This window comes from Panthera leo, chromosome A3 (genome assembly GCF_018350215.1).
Source record: "Panthera leo isolate Ple1 chromosome A3, P.leo_Ple1_pat1.1, whole genome shotgun sequence".
Taxonomy (NCBI): Eukaryota; Metazoa; Chordata; class Mammalia; order Carnivora; family Felidae; genus Panthera; species Panthera leo.
The window spans coordinates 11,569,138-11,590,099 of NC_056681.1; the positions used below are offsets into that span (position 1 = coordinate 11,569,138).

General features: G+C 53.6%; 1 long non-coding RNA gene across 1 annotated transcript in view; it reads right to left on the reverse strand.

Moving 5' to 3' along the window:
- Positions 1–6,583: 6,583 nt before the first annotated feature.
- LOC122215430 overlaps positions 6,584–20,962 on the reverse strand; it is a 77,867-nt gene continuing 63,488 nt past the window's right edge. Inside the window, exon 3 of the long non-coding RNA XR_006200372.1 lies at positions 6,584–6,738. This is a non-coding gene — a long non-coding RNA (uncharacterized LOC122215430). The remainder of the gene's footprint in view (positions 6,739–20,962) is intronic.

Genomic DNA, 20,962 nt, shown 5'->3' on the forward strand with positions numbered 1-20,962 from the left:
CGTGCTACCTGACACTATGTTGGTTTATTGTCTAACAGGCACCACTAGATTGTCAGCCCCGTGATGGCAGGGATTTTTGTCCGTCTTGTTCACTGCTGGATCCTCAGTGTTCCGAACGACTCCTGGCACACAGCGGGTAATCGGTAGTGAACGGACAAGTGCAAGCATGGATAAAATGCCTCCTCAGCTGGACCAGCAAGGCAGCAACCGAGGTCTTACATGCGTCTGGCACACAGCAGGCATCTGTGGCACGAGCAGATGGATAGTGACGCCACCAGGAACTGAGAGAGACCAAAGCAAAGCAAACAAGAAAGAGAAGAAACTATTTATCCGGGTTCCCTGAGTGCCTGTCCCATCCTAAGCCCACCCCTGACATTAGCTCACATCATCCTCATGACAACACCATGAGCTAGGTCTTAAGCCCATTTTCCAAACGAGGAAACTGAGGCTGAGTGAAGAGAAGAGTTTTTTCCCCGGGCCCCATAGCCAGGGAGGGGCAGGGCATTGAAAATCAGTCCTGTCCGCCTCCAAAGGCAGGCCCCCAAGCTGAGTGCACCGGCCCGTTCACGCTGTCCACGGTGGCAGAGCCCCTACTATGCGCAGGGCTGAGCCAGCCGATGGGAATGTGAGCTCAGGGCGGCCAGGCTTTCAACGCTTGTAAGCTGGGCCGAGTGTCCACATTTTTGCAGGAAACCGCTCGCTTTTCAATGCTAGAACCAAATCAAAATGCTAGAAAACACTGTGCATGTTAAAGGAAGAATTTCCGAGGGCTCCTACTTCGAGACCCTTGGTCTACGCCTGGGATTTCAGAGAACATGGACGTCATTGAGGGTGGGGCAGGCAAAGAAGGCTTCCTGGAGGAGGTGGAACCAGGCTGCTAATGGGCCTGAGGAGGGTGGGGCCAGCCTGAGAAGAGGGGGCCTTGGGCTGCCTCTGGCCATGCTGGGGGTCAAGTAGGCTTCGTCCAGGATTCCCGGAAGAGGCCCAGCAGGTCAGACCAGCCTGACGCGAACACCTGGGAGTCAGCTCCGAGGCTGCCTGCCCCCTCCCTTCACCCATGCTTCCTTTCCATCCTCCTCTGGGATCTGAGCTGCCTAGGATTTGTTTCCCAGAAGACTCTGTCCCTGAGAATTTCCCATGGGGCCGGCTGGAGGGAGGTCCTGAGGATGGCCCAGCACGGTGGCAAACTGGCAATGCCTGAATTCTTTCGTCTGTCGTCATTAGAGACAATAGACGCTGAAGCAGAAAGCGTCTGAGAGCCAAAACATAAATGTATGTTATGGGTTACATATGGGAAATCGTGACATTTAAGTGAGATGTCCTGAAATGTAAGACTGTATCAGCCAGTCAGCTGCAAGGTAACATTTGGGTTTCTTTCTTTCTTCCCTCCCTCCCTCCCTCCCTTCCTTTTCTTTCTTTCTTTCTTTCTTTCTTTCTTTCTTTCTTTCTTTCTTTCTTTCTTTCTTCTTCTTGTTTCCCATCGTATATAAGTTCTATTAATGCAAGATGTGGGTGTATTTCAATGATTGATGATAGGCTCTATGATTGATATGATAGGTTGAGATGATTGAGGCTGACGTTGAAACCTACTTCACCACTTACCGGCTGGGAGACTTCGGGAAAGATACTTGCCTTCCCTGTGTCCTCACTTCCTCATTGGTAAAACGGGGTTGAGGGGAGTCACCAGAACCCGGGACCATCATGCAGTGTAAAGATGATGCACATTAAACACCTAGAAAGAACTTTAACCCTTGTGAACATTCAGTAAGCACCAGCTATGATTATGGTCATCGACAGGGCAACACATCGCTATTTCAAACCACGTTATAAAATATCATGGATTCTGGAGACATTGGCATAAACTCAGATTTGCCTAATACAGATACAGATGGTCACATATAAAAATATCTGCAGATGTGTGCGTATACATGGGTTGAATACACAACAACCCGTTTCTTTGCTCCGTCAGCCAGGAAGGCCTACAAGAAATGCTAACCCCCCAGCCACGGGTACACCCGGTATCCAGAGCTTGGGTTCTAATGCCATTGTCTGATAGGAGGAACCACGGCTCCACACCGAGAAACGGCTGATGCTAAGACTGGGGCAGGAAATGTTCGCGATGAGCCTGAAGCAGCTTGTGGTGGTAAGAAAGGGCTCAAGATGAAAACCAACCAACCAAACAAAAAACCCCCGATGTTGATGGGGCCACGCCAAAGGGCAAAGAAGCCACCTTCAAGAGCTCCCCGAGGTCCAGGTTGGGACAACCTGAGCAACGAAATGCAGTAGTGTTGAATTGTAACCCAAAGTATAAATAAAATCAGTATCCTTGAGTCCGTACCGATACGAGCGAAGCTGAATACGTACGTAGGGGAGAAGACAATCATCCCCGCTGTGGAGTACAGTCCCTGCTCCATAGGTGGGGCCACGCAGAATGACTGCCTTCCAAAGAGGATGCTATGGAAAGGGGAAAAGAGAGCGACTTCACAGTGGAGAAAACTGACGAAAACTACCTGAGCCAGGTGGTCAAGGTCAACACCCACAGTGATAAATCACGTTCATAGGATCTACCCTTGACGTGATATGATAAAAATGTCACTTTCCGGGGCGCCCGGGTGGCTCAGTTAGTTACACATCCACCTTCGGCTCAGGTCACGATCTCACGGTTCGGGGGTTCGAGCCCCACATAGGGCTCTATGCCAACAGCTCAGAGCCTGGAGCCTGTTTCAGATTCTGTGTCTCCCCCTCTCTCTGTCCCTCCCCCGCTCATTCTCTCTCTCTCTCTCTCTCTCTCTCTCTGTCAAAAATAAATAAAAAACATTAAAACAAATTTATAATGTCACTTTCCTTCTGAGAAGTTCCTTCCCCTGACCATAAGAAAGACGTCAAATTATCCCAAGAGAGGATACCTATTATCCCAATAGAGCCTGCCAAAAACCCGACCAGCACTCCACAAAACTGTCAAGGTCACCAAAAACTAGGAAAGTCCGAGAAACCGTCACAGCCAAGAGGAGAAAAGAGACCTGACAACTAAATGTGATATGGAATCTTGAGTGGGATTCTGAGCCAGAAAGAGGACGTTAGCGAAAACTGAGGAAATCCCAATAAACTATGGACTTGGTTCCCAGCAATGCAGCAGCACGGTGGGTGGAGGGTTAACAAGCACGCCTGTGAACTAACATTGAGGCGTGAATTAGAGGAGAGACTGGGTACAGGGCGCTACCTGTTTCATTTTTCTGCAAGTCTAACACCGTTCTAAAACATAAAGTCTACTCTTAAAAACTCGTTTCCATTTCCAGTTGGCTTTTTTTTCCGTTCTCTTATAGTCCGTGGAACGACCCTTTCTGAACCTCGCTGGTTCATGCCCCTTCGGCCTCAGAGTCGACACTGGCCTGCCATCTGTTCCGCGAGTTCCCCGCCTCAGGTTTCCGCGTCGCCTGCTCATCTCTGGGTCGATGGCAAGTGGCGCTTTGTGCAAATCTTTCTGTGTGGAAATCGCGTCTTGAGCCAGAGGACCTAGTCTCCTGGCATGGGAGCACTCCTTCGGTTATTCTGCCGTGTAGATGCCTGCTGTTTACATCAGCAATCAGCAATGCCATTGGCGGGTGCGGGGTGTGGGTTCAAACCCTCAGGGTTCCTCGGGGTCATTACGAGTTCTAGGTGAACTTCTTCCCTCCCTTCGATTTTATGATCTCGAGAGACACCCCTGTGCCCGTTTCTAGGCAGGGGTCCGTCTGAGAGAGGGGGGGGTAAGGCTCCGCCAGACAGCCTCCATCCACAGCAGAGAGTTATCTGGGTCAAAATGCCAACAGGGCCGTGAAGAAATTCTTCAGTAGAGCAAGGGTGGGCCCCAAATCTCGGGACCCGTGCCCCAGACCTCCTCCCCGGCCCTGAGGGCAGCTGACTCTGTCTGGGAGGAAAGAACAAAGGGAAAGCACGTGGCAAGACACCCATTTCTCAGAAAGTCTGGGTTGGAGGTCGGGGGCCTGGGTTCAAGTCCTGAATCTGCCTCTGACTCATAGTGTCACCTTTCACCACTCACTTCCCCACGTCTGGACCTCAGGTTCCTCATCTGGGAGTCAGGGGGTTGGACCAGCTGAGCTCAAGCCTTCCCCAGTTGACACGGTGCTGATGAAATCAGGGCTGGTGATATTATGCCCCCCTCCCCGCGCCCCCTGTCCCCCTCACTCTCCCCGACACTGTGGCCACATTCACCAAGGGCCAAACTCACATTCACATCCAACACGCTGCGTCTGCATCTAACAAGTTGCAATGACCTGTTCCCTTTGTATTTCTTTGTAAAAGAAAGGCCGCAGGGGAGGGGCGTGCAGGTGCTTTTCTTTAAGGTGCCTGATGCAAAGTGCCGGACCTCTGGGCTGGAAGTGAATCACCATGAGTTTGCACTTTGTATATTGTAGTCCTTCATAGCTTTGGTCTTTGTTTATAATAATCAACCGTTGGAATGAAATTCAAATTCCTCATGCCTGCCTCCCTCTCTTTCCAACCCTCTCCCTCTCCCTCACTCTGTGCCCCCCATGCTGGCGGCACTGTGGTTCTGTGAACCCACCTAACTTGTTCCCACCGCAGGGCCTTTGCATCTGCTATTCCCTGCACCTTCAACACCCTTCCTTCAGGCCGCAACTTCTTCTCAGCAAGGCCCTCTCCAATCACCCTACTTAAAGAAGCCCCTGGTCACTTCCCATCACACCTCCCTGCTTTATTTTCTTCTAAGCCTTTACCACCATCTGAAATGATGCCGTTTGCTTACTTATTCACTTGACCGCTGTCTGCCTATCCAAAGGCAGGGATTTTGTCTGCTTTGTTCTGTCATGTCACCCTAACACTCTACCCAGGGCCTGACACATAATAGGGTCTCAGGAAATACGGTGACATGAATGAGTGAAAAAAGACTCAGAAATCCCCAGCAATGGCCCTAAGCTACATACAACAGCTAGCGTTTATTGAGCATCTACTCTGTGCCAGTCACTGTGCTAATGTCTCATCTCAGGGGTGAACAGTTTCATGGTCTCCATTTTGCAGATAAGACCAAGTTTTCAGGCCTCAGAGCCTCAAAGGATAGAGCAGCTCTGAACCCCATCTTAGAACTTCAGTGTTTGGGCTCCTTCCACCCTGCCAGGTTCCTCAGTGACAGAGACGTGGAGAGAGGGCCCTGCCCGCATGTACATGCACCCCTCATCTAAGGTAGAGCCTTCTGAACACCTCCCTGTCCCCACCGCCTGGTGGAGCCCCTGGGGCCAGGATGGGAGCTGGGTGTGCCGGCAGCCGGACCTTGTGCCGATCAGTGCCAGGAACTGGCTTGGGGAGCAGAGTCTGGACCAGTCCCATGTGGGGGTGATGTGGGCCACTTGTCCCAAGTGGGCTCTTAATGTTCACTGGGGCATAGAGGGTGGCAGCGGGCACAGGGTCCCTAGATGCCCAGGGGCTCAGATCCCCACCAGCCTTCCCCCTGGCGGTAAAGCCGATCCCCAAGGCCCTGGCCTCGCTAGCCCTTGCTCAGTTTCATGCTCCCAGCCTGGCAAAGGTCAAATCATTCTGCAGCCCTCTCCGAGCAGCCCAGACCCAGAGCGAGGGGATGCCAGGCACAGAGCTAACTCTGGCTCCCAGCACCTGCCTTCCAGCAGCCCCCAGCCAGGGTAGGCAGGGAGGTGGCAAGTAAATAATAACCCAAAGGCGGGCTGTAAGCCTTGAGTGCAGACCCCTCCTTAAATACTTGCTAGCTGTGTGTCCTTGGGCAAGTCTCTTAACTTCTCTGGACCTTCACTTCCTTCCTAGGAGAAAATCCTGCCTCCCACTCCAGGAGAGACCCCAGAATAGTGTCTGGCATTGCTGCTATGGAGGCCCCCCACACTCAGGGCCTGCCCCCAGGAACAGAGAGGAGAAAGAGGACACAGGAGGACACGTCCCCCCCTGGCTGGGGAAGCCCCCAGTCCACCTCCCACCACAGAGGAGGTGCCCGCCCAGCAGGGCCTGGATCAGTGAGTGGGAGTTTGGCACAGACATACAGAGGGAAGCGTGATCCCGGCAGAAGGCACAGCCAGGGCAAAGGGAGGGCGTTCTGCCCAGTGAGCCACCTTCTCTCCCTGAGGCCTCAGCTCAAAACCACCTCCTGAGATGGGCCCTCCTGCTCACTGGATCTGAGGGTGCCTGCACCCCTGCCCCACATCAAAGCAGCGGGCTCACTGCCCTCCTTAAACTTACGATAATCTTACTCGTTTGTTTATTCTATGTGTCCCCTGCCAAGTCCCCCAAGGGCAGGGACAGTGTCTGTCCTGGGCACTGCTCTATCCCGGAGTATGGCACAGTACCTGGCAGGCAGCAAGCACCTGAGCATGAGTTGAATAAGTTACTCCCCCTCCCTGTGCCTCAGTTTCCTCATCTGTGGACCGAGCATCATAATAACACTCACCTCATAGGGCTGTTGTAAGAATTAAATAAATTAACATTTGCAGAACGTTTAGGACAGGCCCTGAACACCACGTAGATAAAAAACACGATGGATGAATCGAGAGAATTACAGGGGCAGAGATTGCAAAGTCGCACCGCCGAGTTGTATCATCTGTTGTTCTTCACTCCACGTTTGCATTTCTTTCCCTATTTCACCTTCTCCCAGGTTTTCATTTTGACAAACTTCAACCGTAGAAAGTCGGAAGAGACTTCCAGCACCACGAACGTCTCAATTCACCAGTTGTTGGCTTTTAGTTTCGTGGGCTTTCCTTCTCGCTAGATAGAACAAGATGAATATTTATACTTCGGTTTCCTTTTCTTATTTCTTCTTTCCGACCAATGTGGGAGCAAGCTGGAGACACCAAGATAATTTATGCCTAAGTTCTTCAGGGGCTGTGATTTTTCTTTTAAATCTCTCCCTCAATGGATGTATGAATTCTCTGGAACCAATCGTAACTCATCTCCTGATTTTATAAATCTGTAATTCTACAAACCTGCTAATCCATGCAGCTGTGAACCTGGAAATATTGGTTCTAGAAACCATCACCTGCTGGTTCCTGGAGTCCACACATGTCTGAGGTCCTACGTCTCACTCGTCTGGGATTCCCGGCACCCTGCCCCTGAGGTTCAGTAAATCCGCAAGGCCACGAGCCCGCTGCTCTCAGTCGGATCCCACTGTTTGGCACCTCTGAGCCCTGATTCCCACTTCCCAGAAGCCCAGGTCTGAGACGGAGCAAGGGGAAAGCCCAGCCGCCCCCAATCCTGACACAAAACCAAGCTCCAAGGATGCCAAGAGGCACAGGGACCCAGTCACAGGCCCAGGGGTGAGCCCCCCGCCTGGTCGCACCCAGTGGAGCCACTGGGCCTCCTGGGCGCCCAGGCCCTCCTCAGGCCAGCTGGGCGAGGGGCAGACGGGTGGCCCCACCCCCCCCCACCCCCCCCACCCCCGGCTCATGGAGCAATCCGCTGAGTCACCCCCACCTCATGACTCGCCTCCCGCCACCGCTGAGGCCTGTAATTATGGCCTCTGCCTCCTCCAAGCTGGGCCTTATCAGTCCATCAGGGCAGGCCAAGGAGGGGGACGCCCGGAGGTCCCCCCCGGACGCGGCCGTCCTGGAGCTCAGTGGCACGCGATCTGGGCATGCCTCTGCCGTCGGTGGTAGCTAGCCGCAAGCCCGGAGGTTGGCTTTGGCTCCCAGAATCCCCAGCGTCCTTTCCCTGAACAGCCTCGGCTTCCGCCATTCAAGCATTTTGCTTCTAGAGTGTGCACTGATCACCCTGGGACATTTCAGACTGTGTCATCCCAAGCCCAGCTAGGGAACCCACTCTGTGGGTGCCTGAGGGGCCAAGGAAGACCCAGTGCACAGCTGCCTGTGGTCATGGCTACGAGGCAGAGCTTGCGGTGGGTGCCAGAGAAAGGGGGAAGGAAGGGACGCCAGTGGGGGCACAGTCCCCAGGGACTGGCTCTGGAGGGCAACAGATGGTGGGCAGGCCATAAACCTGCCCTTCACTGCCTTCCTTCCGCCCCTTGTCAGCAAGCTCTGACTCTGGAGGAAGGGACTCTGGTTCCCCATTCTACAGATGAGGAGACTGAGGTTCAGAGAAGCCTGGGACCAACTCCCACCCTCCGGGGATGGTGCTGATGCTGGGGGCAGGGGGGAGCTTGTCCAGGGAACGGGGATCCCTCCACCCCAAGTAGAGTGTGGAAATGCCAGCAAGGGCAGTCTAACTGCAATCAAGCATCCTGAGTTCAAATCTGGACTGAACCCCTCTGTGCCTGCTTCCCCCACTGCCAATCGGAGATAATAACAATGCCAACCTCATCTGGGTGTGGGGAGAATTATACCCAGCATGTAGTGAGACACCTTCTGAAGGCACACAGTAGGCTCTTTCCCTCCTCCTCTTGAGGTTGGTAGAGCCCTCCTCACACGAGTTGATGGGAGGCAGGGAGGCCAAGATGTGTCTCAAATAAGAGAGGCTGCCTCTGTGCTCCCCCCTCCTCTCCCCGCCCCCACACAGGCCCCTGGGAAGCTGCAGGCTGCCCCTCACTCCAGGGCAGGGTCCCTACGTTTAGCAGCCCGCAACCCTGCACCTCCAAAGACACACACAGACACATCTCAAGGCCTGCAGCACGGCTGGCTGCTTTGCAATTATTAATAATTTCCGTTCTCTGTCCCTCCCCCAGACCTGCTCAACCAGTCTCCCCAAAGCAGCAGAGCAGGCCTGACATTTGAACCGACTATTATGTTCTCTCTGAGGGAAACAAGGAGAGAACATGGGCCCATGTCTTAATGCTGGCAGAGGGCTTAGGGGGCAGCACAGGCCATCTCCAGCCACCCCCCCACCCCCAATCCTGAGTCCCTGGGTACAACAGGACAACAGTCAAGCTTCCCAGGGAAATGGGATCATTACTCCTTTCCAGAAGACCGGGTAAGAGAGAGAGAGAGGTGAAGCCCCTGCCCAGGGGCAGACTGGCAAACCCTCCTGAACGGAAGCAGGAGCGTGGGGTGGTCAAGAGTCAAACTCGGCGTCTGGATTCACGTCCCGGCTCTGCTCTTTATTCACTGTGTGGCCTTAGACAAGTCACTTCACCTCTCTGAACCTCCACTTTCTCATCTTGCGACACAGGGTGATGAATTCGCACGCTGCAGAGTCGGTGGGACTTCAAAAGCCCCAGGCCCAGGGCCCACTAGGGCGCATGGGACGCAGACCTATGGGGCCAGGATCTGGGCATACCCTTTGCTCCCCAGAGCCCAGAGGGGCCGGGCCAGAGGGCTAACCAGAGCTGCACCCGAGACCTTGAAGCCCAGTCCGATATCGAGCCATGTCTGAAACCCACCAGTGGGGACAGGCCGGGCTATGTGTCCCTTGCTCCACAGCTGCCGTTCGTGACAGTTACTGACCAGCACACCAGAAAGGTCTCATGCTGCCCGATGCACCCATGCTGAGCCTCTGAGCAGGGGCAGGACCTGAGCTGGGAAGGTCCAAAGTTGAGGTCTAACATTCAGGGCCTCACCAGCTACCCCCTTGCCTTTGTGAAATATTAGAATGGCCAAGAGCTCAAGCTGCCTGGTTCAAATCCAGGCTCCAGTACTATGAGCACGTGACTAGGTTTTTCTGCACCTCGATTTTCATCTGTAACATGGGAGCAATAATAGCCTAGAATTGAGGGGGAGGTTAAATGCAGCAGTGACTTTTAAAGCACCGAGCACAGTACTTGGCACATAGTAGGTGCCCAATAAATTGAAGCTGGTAGTCTGTTCTGCACCCACCAAGTAGTTCCTTTTTTTTTTTTTTAATTGATATAACACTTCATGAAATGGACAGTCTCAGAGAACTCCAAAATGAGGCAGACGGAAGGAAGCTTCTACAGGATAAAGAATCAGGAGAAAAAAGAAAAAATGTCTGAATAGCTCGGGTTACACAGTCAACCTTGTTAGAGGTTGAGTTTTGTTCTTCATGCTGTTCCCTCTGCCTGGTAGGACCATCTCCGCATTTCTCATATGAATTCCTATGCATCCCTGAAAGCCCCACCTAAATCGTCTCTCCACTGAGGAGCCATCTCTGACCCCTTACACATGTGCACACACACACACACACACACACACACACACACACACACACACGGGTACCTCCCCACAGCCTGGCCACACTACAGGTAGATGAGCTGGTGCCCAGGGGGTTTACCATTGGATCACGAGTGCCCAGCATGGAGGTGTGTGGGTGAAAGGTTTTCTCTCGCTCTTTCTGTCTTTTACCTCTTATATAATCTCAACCAAAAACAGACACCCCACCCCCCCGCCCCACCGTCCTCACAAATCCCAACAGATGTGGGAAGAGCTTATAGTTTCCAGTCAAACTTTGAAAATTTCCTCAGGCCACCACCAGAGTGAAGGACAGTGCGGATCCCAAAATGTAGAATTCAGGATTAAAAACCCTTTAATTAAATGTGTCATATAGATTATTTAGGCAGGTGAGGAGAAATACCATTGGCACAGTAAGAAGGATGGAAAGGCCCTGCGTGTGCTGGAACAGCCTTCAATATAAGTTGTCAAGTCAAACAAAAATAAAATGAGGGGCAGGATGGGATATAAACTACACCGGCTGTCATTTTTGTACAAAGGAGGGCAGGAGGAAAGGACAATTTATGTATTTGTTCGTATGTACGTAAATTAGCTCTGGGGGGAAAATCAGTTAATGGCGGCTGCTTCTGGAGAGGAAAGGTTGGAGGCTGGGAGTCAGGGAGGATGGACACTTACTCGTCACTCCATATCCTTCTGTACTTTTTGGATTTTCGTACCATTGGCTCATGTTAGCTACTCAAAAATAAGTACCTGAACGAAGTGTAGGGCTCGGGAAGTCACATACTCCCACACCAGACCCAACCGGATACAACAACCCTCTTCAGCACCCTGACAGGCTATCCTTCCTTGAATGCTCCTGGTGACAGGGAGCTCAGTAACTACCCAGCCAGCTAATCCATCTTGGGATGGCCTGCAAGGGTGAGCTTGAGCTCAATGAGACAAGGAAAGAAATACGCTTCTGGGGCGCAAGTGGGTGCACCTCTCGTGCCCCCGACAGTGGGCACAAATGTGAGTTCCTGCCCAGGGATCGGCTTCCAGGACCTGCCTGTCCCCAGGCCCGGGCGGGAGATGGGCTGGGTGGCAGGGTGCGCTCTGCCGTGACTCAGGCCCCACGGGTGCCCGAGGCGCAGCCAGCTTCCCAGGACACAGGGCTGTGACTCAGGGCCACACAGCAGGGCCAACCCAGGTGGCAGCTGGCGGGCCACGGGCACACCCGCGCCCCTCCCAGCTCGAACCCCAGCAGGGCCTCTGCCCCCGGCACACACCGCCTGGCCCACCGCTGCCCCCCTTGGCAGACGGTGGGAAGAGGAGATGAAGGCTCTGGCGCCAGACAGCCGGGTTAAGCCCTGCCTCTCCCATTCACTGACTCGAGCCTCAGTTTCCCCATCTGTACGGAGCGTAACCATACGGCCCTGCCTCCTCTTAGGGCTGTTACGGAGATGCTCCGAGGTAGCTGGGAAGAGCGTCCGGATCGGCCCCGGCACGGGGTCGGTAAATGTCGGTCGTTACTCCCGTGGGGGCCCAGCCTGACGCGAGGTCACGGAGACCAAAGCCTCGACGGGAAGCTGGGGTGCCCAGCCCACCCTCCTCGGCCCGGCCAGCAGGCCCTGGCTTCAGAAAGATCTATCAGACAGCCCCCGAGGATGCCCCGGGTCCCTGTGACAGACCGTCAGCTCCACGAGAACGCAAGCCTTCTCCTGTTTATTGGCCGTGTCCCCTCTGCCTGGAACGGGGTCTGACGCGATACGTGTCGTCACACACAGTCCCACGCTTAGAGGCTCCCGCACTCGGTGCGATGCCAAGTGCCATCTTGAAACCCCTGTTTTGAACGAGGGGCACTGCGCTTCCTTTTGCCCCGGGCCCCCGAATCCTAGAGTCAGTCCTGCACATGGTTGACAGCTAGGCTGCGTTTCTGAATTTTACCCTGACGGTCACAGATTGTGAGTCTCCATTTACAGATGAGGAAACTTAAGGTTCATGGAAGCGAACAGACTCGCCGACGTCACCCAGAATGTGAAGCCAGGCCTGTGGGGCCCTGAAGGCCCGGTGCCTCAGTTTCCCCATCAGTTTCCCCATCCTCGGGCACAGCCGGAGCAGCCTCTCTGTGCCAGGTGAAGCCGCGGCCCCGCGGGTATGGACCTCAGGGCAGCGAGGTCAGAGAGCAAGCAAGCTCTGCTGGCCCCACCAGAGCCATTCTGCTACCCCTTTCTCAGCTGGGGAAACTGAGGCCCAGCTCGGAGCAGGAGCTGCCAGCTTGGCGAGGGCGCCTGCCCGGGAGGCGGCCTGGCCCGGGGCCCGGTCAGGGGGCGGGGGCCTCTGTGAATGGCTCCTCAGTCCCCGCCGACCACAAGCGGGTTGGGTGAAAGGCGGCTGCTCCCCGCCCGCTTCCCCGCCAACGTGGGCCCAAACAATGGGCCTTTGTGCCCGGCGTGGGCGGGTTGTCAAGGTGCGCGGCCCTGGCCCTGAGCCCTGGCCTCAGCCTCCTCGCGGGCAAGGGGGCCGGGCCAGGGGGTCTGCGGGGGCCGGGAAATCCAGCAGACAAGGCAGTGAGGCCTACCTGAGCCACTCACAGCAAAGGAAACTGAGGCACAGAGAAGGTACACCAGGTACCCGGGACCACCCAGCACGTGGACCTCAGAGATAGGTCGGGAGTTGGGACACCGGCCCCCCTCTCCCTGTGGCCTGAGTGTCCCCACCCTGCATCAAGGGGCTCGGACGTCCCTGCTGCTAAAACCTCCAGGGGGTCAGCAGAACCACAAACCCCTTCCTCTTGCTTCTCCCTGCCACCATGGCTCCTTTCCAAAGGGGTTCAGCCAGAAGCACCCCCACCTGCCTCACCTCTAGGAGGTCCCCCAAGACTGCATCCACAGCATTGCTAGGAAGGTGTCGCCCCCGCACAAGACCCCACCTACCCACTTTACGTCCCTTTCCACTTTCTAGATCATAGGCCCAGCAGGAAACCAACTAGCTGGAGACCTTGCCACGGGCCTCACGTTACAGGGAAAAACCAAGGCTCTGACAGGGGCTGGGCTCAACCAGGTCACCCACCTGGGATACAGCAATGGTACATAGTTAGACCCCACAGATTTCCAGTGACCCCCAGGAGGAAGAAGGAGGCAAAAGGCCGGGCTGTGCCCTCCAGGCACCCACCTTCTGGCTGGAAAGAAAGAGAAGGCAGCAGCAACAGTAATAATAACACGAGGCTATCAGTTATCGAGCATTTAATCAGTGCTTTACGTACAGGATCTCATTTCATTGTCACAAAACCACTAGGAGGCAGGTATTATTATTATCCCCATTTTACAGATAAGGAAACTGAGGCTCAGCTAAGACAACTAAAGTCAGCCGGCTAATAAACGGATTCAAACCCTGCCGAGTCCGCTGAACGGCTCTGCTCACTCTGCTTACCAGGTGTGGTGAATGATCCCCTGTTACAGATGAGGAAACTGAGGCTATAGGCCAGCAAAGTCACATGCCCAAGGTCACACAACCAGAAAGTGGGAGGAAGGATTCAACCCTGGGCTTCTGCCCCCACCCAGTCCCAGTCTTGTTTCCTTCCTCCTCCCCCACAATCAAGTTCCCTAAATGTCCCTCCATCTGCCCCAGCCCCTCTACCTCGTCTCCTGCCGGGATGGGCCGTGAGAGCTCCCCCACACCCGTGTTCACTGGCCTTACCCGACACACAACAGATGATCGTGAAAATCCAGAAAGAGAATCCCAGGGGAATAAGCTAAGCATCCAGGCACCGGAGCTGGGAGGAGAGCACTGCTGTTTGTTTACACGACAGATCCTACGTTGAGAATAGAGGCACTCAAGCTGTGTGTTACACCAATGGGCGCAGATCTCCAAAACAGAGCTTTGAGTGGAAAAAAAGCCAGCTGCAGAAGCGAATGTGCCCGTGACACCCTCTGTATAATCACACGCACAACCACAGCAGGGCACCAAAACCCTCAGGGGTGTGTGTGTGTGTGTGTGTGTGTGTGTAAAAGTATAAAGATGTGGCACAGCCACTTTGGGAAACTGGCCACAGCTGTAAAAACTAACACACGTCCCACATCACCTTGCAGTTCCTTCCAGAGCATCTACTAAAAGAATTGTGTTCTTATGTCCAGCAAAAGGTATGTACTAGAATGTCCACAGCAGCACCGTCCAAAGTACTGGAAACGGGAAGTGGTGACCAGCTCCACATGAAGGGGACGGTGGTCTGTTTAGACAGTAGACTAAGACGCAGCAGTGAAAGGAAAGGAACCACCGGCCCGAAACACGGAGGGATCTCATGGGCCTAACACTGAGTGAAAGAAAGTGCCAGAGACAAAACAGCACCTACAGAATGGTCCCATATATATGACGTTCAAGAACAGCACAACCAAATGCCACAACTGGTCTGTGATTGCAAGTAGGTGGTGATCCCAGAGCTGTCAAATCGTATAAGTGAGATTCGTGTGTTCGACTGTCCTCCATCGAACAGACAACAGAAGGACAAAGACATGCGTGGAATCCTGAATGCCAAATCCGGGCCTGCAGCGACTTTTAGGAGAGATACAACTGGGGAGGGGCTTCCGGGCTTGTAAGCAGTATTGGGGCATTTTCTTCTTAAGCTGAATGATGGCTGCATGGAAGCCTATTTTATTATCCTTCAAACGTTTTTGAAAGTCTGAACTATTTCGCTGAAGGGGCGCCTGGGAGGCTCAGTCGGTTAAGTGACTGACTTCGGCTCAGGTCATGATCTCGCGGTCCGTGGGTTCGAGCCCAGGCTCGCGTCAGGCTCCGTGCTGACAGCTCAGAGCCTGGAGCCTGCTTTGGATTCTGTGTCTCCCTCTCTCTCTCTGCCTCTCTCCTGCTCTCACTCCGTCTCTCTCTCTCTCTCTCTCTCTCTCAAACAAATAAACATTAAAAAATTTTTAATAATAAATATAATAAAATATTTCACTGAAAACCAAACGAAAACTGAAAACCATTTCTGTGGCTTCTCCTGCTCTAGAACATACAATGGCTCCCCACTGCCTACAGGCCAAGGCCCACCCTCCATTTTGCATGCCATTCAAGGTCTCAACCTGGGCCTCAACCTGTCTTTCCAGCCTCCTCTCTCACCCCTCCCCACCAGCCAAGCTGGTCTCCTCACTCTTCCCCTAACACGCCTTAAACATTCCCATCTCCACGCCTTTCCTCCCACCTGGAATGCCCTCCCCATTCCTGTCTACTTGCTCTGCACCAGGCATTATGCCGAGTGCTTCAGGCTATTAACTCCTGAAATCAGGGGCTGAGCCATGAGGAGGCTGGGGCATTGCTTTCAGCCTAAATCTCTACTGTCACCCCCCAAAAGCCACCCCAAATAATCCAAGAATAAAAAGCGGTCCTGCTGTGCCCAATTTCCAGACACATCCTCCCAAACCGCAACCATTCCCTGAGCCCCTCCAATAAAGAGGTTCTCGCCTACTACTGGCTTTAATCATTTCACACAGAGGGGAAACCAAGTCTCTGGGAGGGCAAGTGACTTGTTCAAAACACTCAGCAAAGGCTGTCCTGCTCCTGAGATCTTTTCCTCCTCTGAAAGCTTACGATCATGACTGGCCCCCAAGCTTGTTCCTGCCTCAGGGCCTTTGCCCTTGCTGTTCCCTCTTCTGGAATGCCCTTTTCCCAGAACTTTCTATGCCCAGATCCTTTTCATCATTCTGGTCCCTGAATTCAGGTCAGAGCAACCTTCCAGACCCTATGCCCCAGGGTAAAGTAACTCCACCCCTATCTCTGTTATTATATAACCATATTTTATTTTAGGCAGATAACTTAGCACTATCTAAGATTCACTTCTACATTATCTGCCACAGGTAAACCGTCATAGGTACAAACACCACAAAGCAGGCCTTCTGTGCATCTTGTCCACGGTTGCGTCCCAGGACCTGACGTAGCAGGTGCTCAGTCAATGAGCTGGAAAAACATAAATCGCCAACTGATTGTGCCTACCCACGGTCACACAGAGAAGATGTGACAGAGAAGGAGAAACTTAGTGGCCATCTGGGGCAAGACTCTTTGTTCTTCATCATTTAGCTCTACCCAGGTCCAAGCCTGCACTGGGCCCAGAGAAATAGGAAAGGGACACAACCGTGGGCCAGGCTGTATGTCCTGGCAGGCCCCCACCACATCCCCCCTGAAAACGTGCATGTTTTGCTGGTAATATTTCCAAGTTTGTGTAATGGTATGATTTTGCCCTCACGATACTGTGAGTTTTCAGCTTGCGTTTTCCTCTTTGCATTCTAGCTTTATTTGTCCAGGCTTTTAGCATTTACACAGATGCTTACACAGCACGTACGGCCCCACAAGAGAGAGAAGAACAGAGAGTCAGAGACACTGAGAGACGGGGAGATAAAACAGAAGGAGAGACAGATGGGGACAGAGACAGAGTGAGGGACGACGATGGAGACAGAGAGATCTGACCCCCACACCTTACCTAATGTGTGCAGAACAATGACGGTATTTATTGAGCACTTACTACGCTGAACACTTCCACGTGAGTGAGTGTCTGTGGTTCTCACAACTGCCCCGTGAGGTGAGGGCTGCTTTCATTCCCGCTTAACGATGAGGAAATGGAGGCACCAAGAAGTGATCCGGCTCGCCCCCCTCACACAGCCAGTAGGTGGGGAAGCCACGTTGGGCCCCAGAGCTGCCCCGGAGCCAAGGCTAAACCCTATCTTCCAGGAACAGGGAGGAAATGGGGTCTCTGGGTGTGTTTTAGGGCAATGCTTCTCAAAATTGTCTGCCGGCCAAACGGAGGTCCCGATTCAACAGGGCTAGGGTGGGGGCCCAGGACTCCGCATTTCTAACAGCCTCCAAGCTGTGGACCCTCGCCCACACCCCACTCACAGGGTTCAGAGGAGTCTGTGGTGGTGAGGATCCCATCAGCAGCTACTCTGACCACCAGCCATACCCACGGGCCCCTTTGGTTCCATTCTCCCTTCTCAGTACTTCCTGTTGATCCATCCTCGGATTCCTGGGAAATCCCCACAAGCCGGCTGCTTCTGCACACAAAGACAGCTGCACAAAGATGTTCATTGTGGCGTTGTTTATAGGAAAGACAGACTGGAACCACCTAAATGTCCGCCAGGAGGGGACTGTTAAATACATGGGGATCCGTGCGGCCATTAGCTACGATGGCAGAGCAAAGCTCAACATACACACGACGTCTGACCCAGCAGCTCCACTCCTAGGAATATACGCTACAGACTTGCACACGGACACAAGACATTTGCACAAGACTATCTGTTGCAATTTTTAGTGGCGAAAGCCTGCAGGTACCTCAATGGCCATCGGTAAGGAACTGGTTCATTAAACCGTGGTCCATTTCCACAAGGGACCGCTTGGGAAAAAAAGAAAAAAAGGAAGGGCATTCCTTATGCACTGATGTGGACCACCTCCTAGATCTACTGTTAAGGGGAAAAAAACAAGGCACAGGAACAGTGTGTATTGTCTTCCGACAGCTGTAGGAATAGAAGAAGAAAGAAAATCGATGTTTTCGTTTGGATACGTGTAGAACCCTCCTGGAAAGCCAAACCAAATGTCCCACGAGGAACTGAGGGAACGGGGGCAGGAGGAACACAGACTTTTAATTGTACGCCTTCCTGCAGCCATGTATTTGGTACCACACGACGGTATTATCTGTTGGCAACATTAGTAAAAGTTAAAAGTTGCTACACGATGGAAGAGTGCTGGGAAAATGCTTCTAATAAACTACTGAGGGGAAAAAGGAGGTGACCCAACTTACATACTACAATATTCACATATTTCCATGCGTGTAGGTAGATAGACAGAGAATTGTCTGGAAAGACTGTCACCAAATTGTCAAAAATCAGAGTCATCGCTATTTATACGCTGCATGAGTTCATTTGTTTAATCCTCAAGACGGCTGGGGGAGGTGGACAGACTGATACTGTCCTCATTTCACAAATGGGGAAACTGAGTCCCGAGAGGTGACGTCTTCTGCCCAAGGTCTCACAGCCCGGGGAGGGGGGCTGGGCAGAGCTGAGGTGTGACCCACAACCACGGGACTACAGACTCCTCTCTATCCAAATTGTTTTATGCTTTTTGCTTTGAATTTTTCAGCATTATTGGAAGTTGAAACAACGAACCCAAGTCTGTCTCTCTCTCCTTCTCTCTCCCACCCGGCCTCCCTCCTGCCTGCCCCCTCCTTCCAAACAAAGCTTTTAAGAAAGGACCCTCAGGACACCCCATGTGCCCAAGTCAGCAGCCCCTTCCCTGGCACTCTGCCCCCCCCCCCCCCCAGTACTTGCCCTTGAGTTCTAGGTGTGGAGGACCACGAGGGCAGCTTTAAAAAAAAAAGAATGCATTACATATCAAGCAAGGGCAGGGGGAATGTTCCAGACAAAAGGACACCAAAGACACTTGCCACCAAATGCAGAGCCTGATCCTTGATCGGAATCTGGACCAGAAAACAATGAGAACAACAAAACCCCCAGCTACTGGGGACACTTGGGAGCAATCTCAGTAGTCTGGACACAGGCTGGATATTAATGGTGATAGGACCGGGTCGATGCTAGATGACTGAGGTGTGATAATGGCATTGCAGCTGTCTGCTATGCTGGAACATGCTCTTTCTTGATCTTCAGAGATGCTCCCTGAAGTGTTTAGGGTAAAGCGTCAGGACGTCTGCAACTTACAAACAGTTCAGCAAAACTCACGCAGACCGAGAGAGAGAGAGACCAAGAACACACATGGGGCCAAGTGCTGACAGCTGGGGAATCTGGGTGAAGGGACTGCTGAGGTTCCTTGTGAAGTTTTTACACTTTTCTGTAAGTTCAAAAATTTCTAAAATAACAAATTGGAGGAGATCAGGGATTGTCGGTGGCTGGTGGTAGGGAAAGGGACTGATGACAAAGGGAAACAGAGAACTTTCTGGAAGGAGGGAAGCAACGCTATACCTTCTTCGTAGTAATGGTTATGTAACTATATGCGACACCAAAAAAGGGCGAGTTTTATTGCATGTAAATTATACCTCCAAAATGTGATTTAATTTAAAAAAAAAAAAAACCGTCGTGGGACACAAAGAGCCAGGAGGGCCCCACACCCAGATGGGCTCTGGGAGCACAGTGGGTTCTGCCTTGACCCAGCCTTGCTTCAGCCCGTCCCACTGCGGACCCTGGGGGCTTCAGCAGAGGGGCTGGCCCTCTCCATCCTGGGATCCACAGCCCAGCCCCAGGGAGTGTGTCCAAGCACCAGATGGGAGCTTCCTCCCAAGCCTCCTTGGCCCAAGTCCAGGGCCTCAGGTTCCCCGGGGCCAAGAGAGGCATACTGAATAACCTCTTTGTGCAGCCTGGAGAAAGCGGGTCTGGGTGCCCCTCAGGAGGTGTTCTCAGCCTCACCAGAGACAGAGGGTCAGCAGGAATGACCACTTGTCATCACTCTGTCCACCCCACCACCACCAGTACAGCCAGAACTACGGGGGCCCAGAGGAGGAAAGCACCTTGTGCAAAGTCACACAGCAAGTTAGGCTGCTCTGTCCGGGACGGATCCTTCCTGAACTAAAGCTGCGAGACCGACATTGTCACATCCAACCACCCACCCCCATTTCCCGGGTAGGAAGACCAGCGCCCAAGTCTGTATCAGACTACAGGTTAGCAATGTCTCAGGACCCCCGGGCCCTGTTGCTGTGGGCCTATTCGGTATGGCTCCCACGGGCTTGTGGGAAGAGGGGGTCATGGGAGTCCTGACGACCATCCTCTGTCATCCTCACTGTCCCCTCCCAAGCTTCCTCTGTGCCTGCCCCACAGGGCAGAGGGAGGGCAGGGAGGAGGCAGGGGTCCCACGCCTGCCCCCCACCGCCCCAGGGAGCGCCCACATGGCAAAGAGCCACAGATTCTGCCCAGCCCACGAAACTCACCTCACCCAGAACCTGTTTCAACTCCTCCAGCTCTCCTTGGCAGCCGTGGAGGCCTCATTAAGTGATGCCAGCACCTCCCACACACCACCCGAAGAAGGGGAGGGGGCACCCACCAACAATGGAGTCCTGTGGCACCTTCCCCAGAGACCCCCAGGCCCCGCGGAGGGCAGAGGCGGCACGGTGCCCTGCCAGGCCTGGGGAGCAGGGGCCTCGCTGTGAGACAGACCTGCCACCTTCTCCCTGGGCAGGCCCGCATGGGCCCCACAGAGTTGTTTAACCTCCTTAATTAACCGGCAGTGATTAAGAGGCCACCTTGGAAGGCCCCCGGGGCTTCGAGGCAGGCTGGGGGCTGGGAACTGGGGGCAGGGCCCCCCAGCCATGGCAGGCTCAGAAGCTCCCCCTAAGTGGAATGGGGAAGGAACCCCCCCTCCCACCCCAGAGAGTTGGGGGCAAAACAGCCTCTCCTCCTCGAATTGGCTGTGTGATGCTGGGAAAGTAGCCTCATCTCTCTGTGCCTCGGTTTCCACCAGGAGGGAGGGCAGGGTGGCAGTGAGACTTGATTAATGACTGTTTGTGTAAAGGTCCGGGAGATGCTGCTGATAACAGGCCCGGCTATTATTCCGAGAAGGCATCGAGGAGTGTCTGAGCCCATAATTACCAAGAGGATGAAAACAGTAAGGAGCGAGGAGGCCTCGCCCAGCCCTGCCCGCTGCCCCCACGCCCACCCTCCTATCCTGGCAGGGGCGCCTCCCCGGGGACAGGAGACCCAGGGAAAGGAGGTCCCAGACCCCAGCCTAGGCCCCAAGGCTTCTACTCCTCCTCTCAGCACCCAGATTCTTAGAGGATTCCATCCATCCTTCACTCATTCATTTATTCCATGCGTGTTTATAGAGCACCCACCATACACCAGGCAGTTCGGCAGTGAACAAAATAAACATGGTCCCTGCCCATGAGGGCTCAGCCCACTACAGGAGGTAGATGATAAACAAATAAAATTCCAGCAAGGCAGCAGGATACGAAAAGAGAG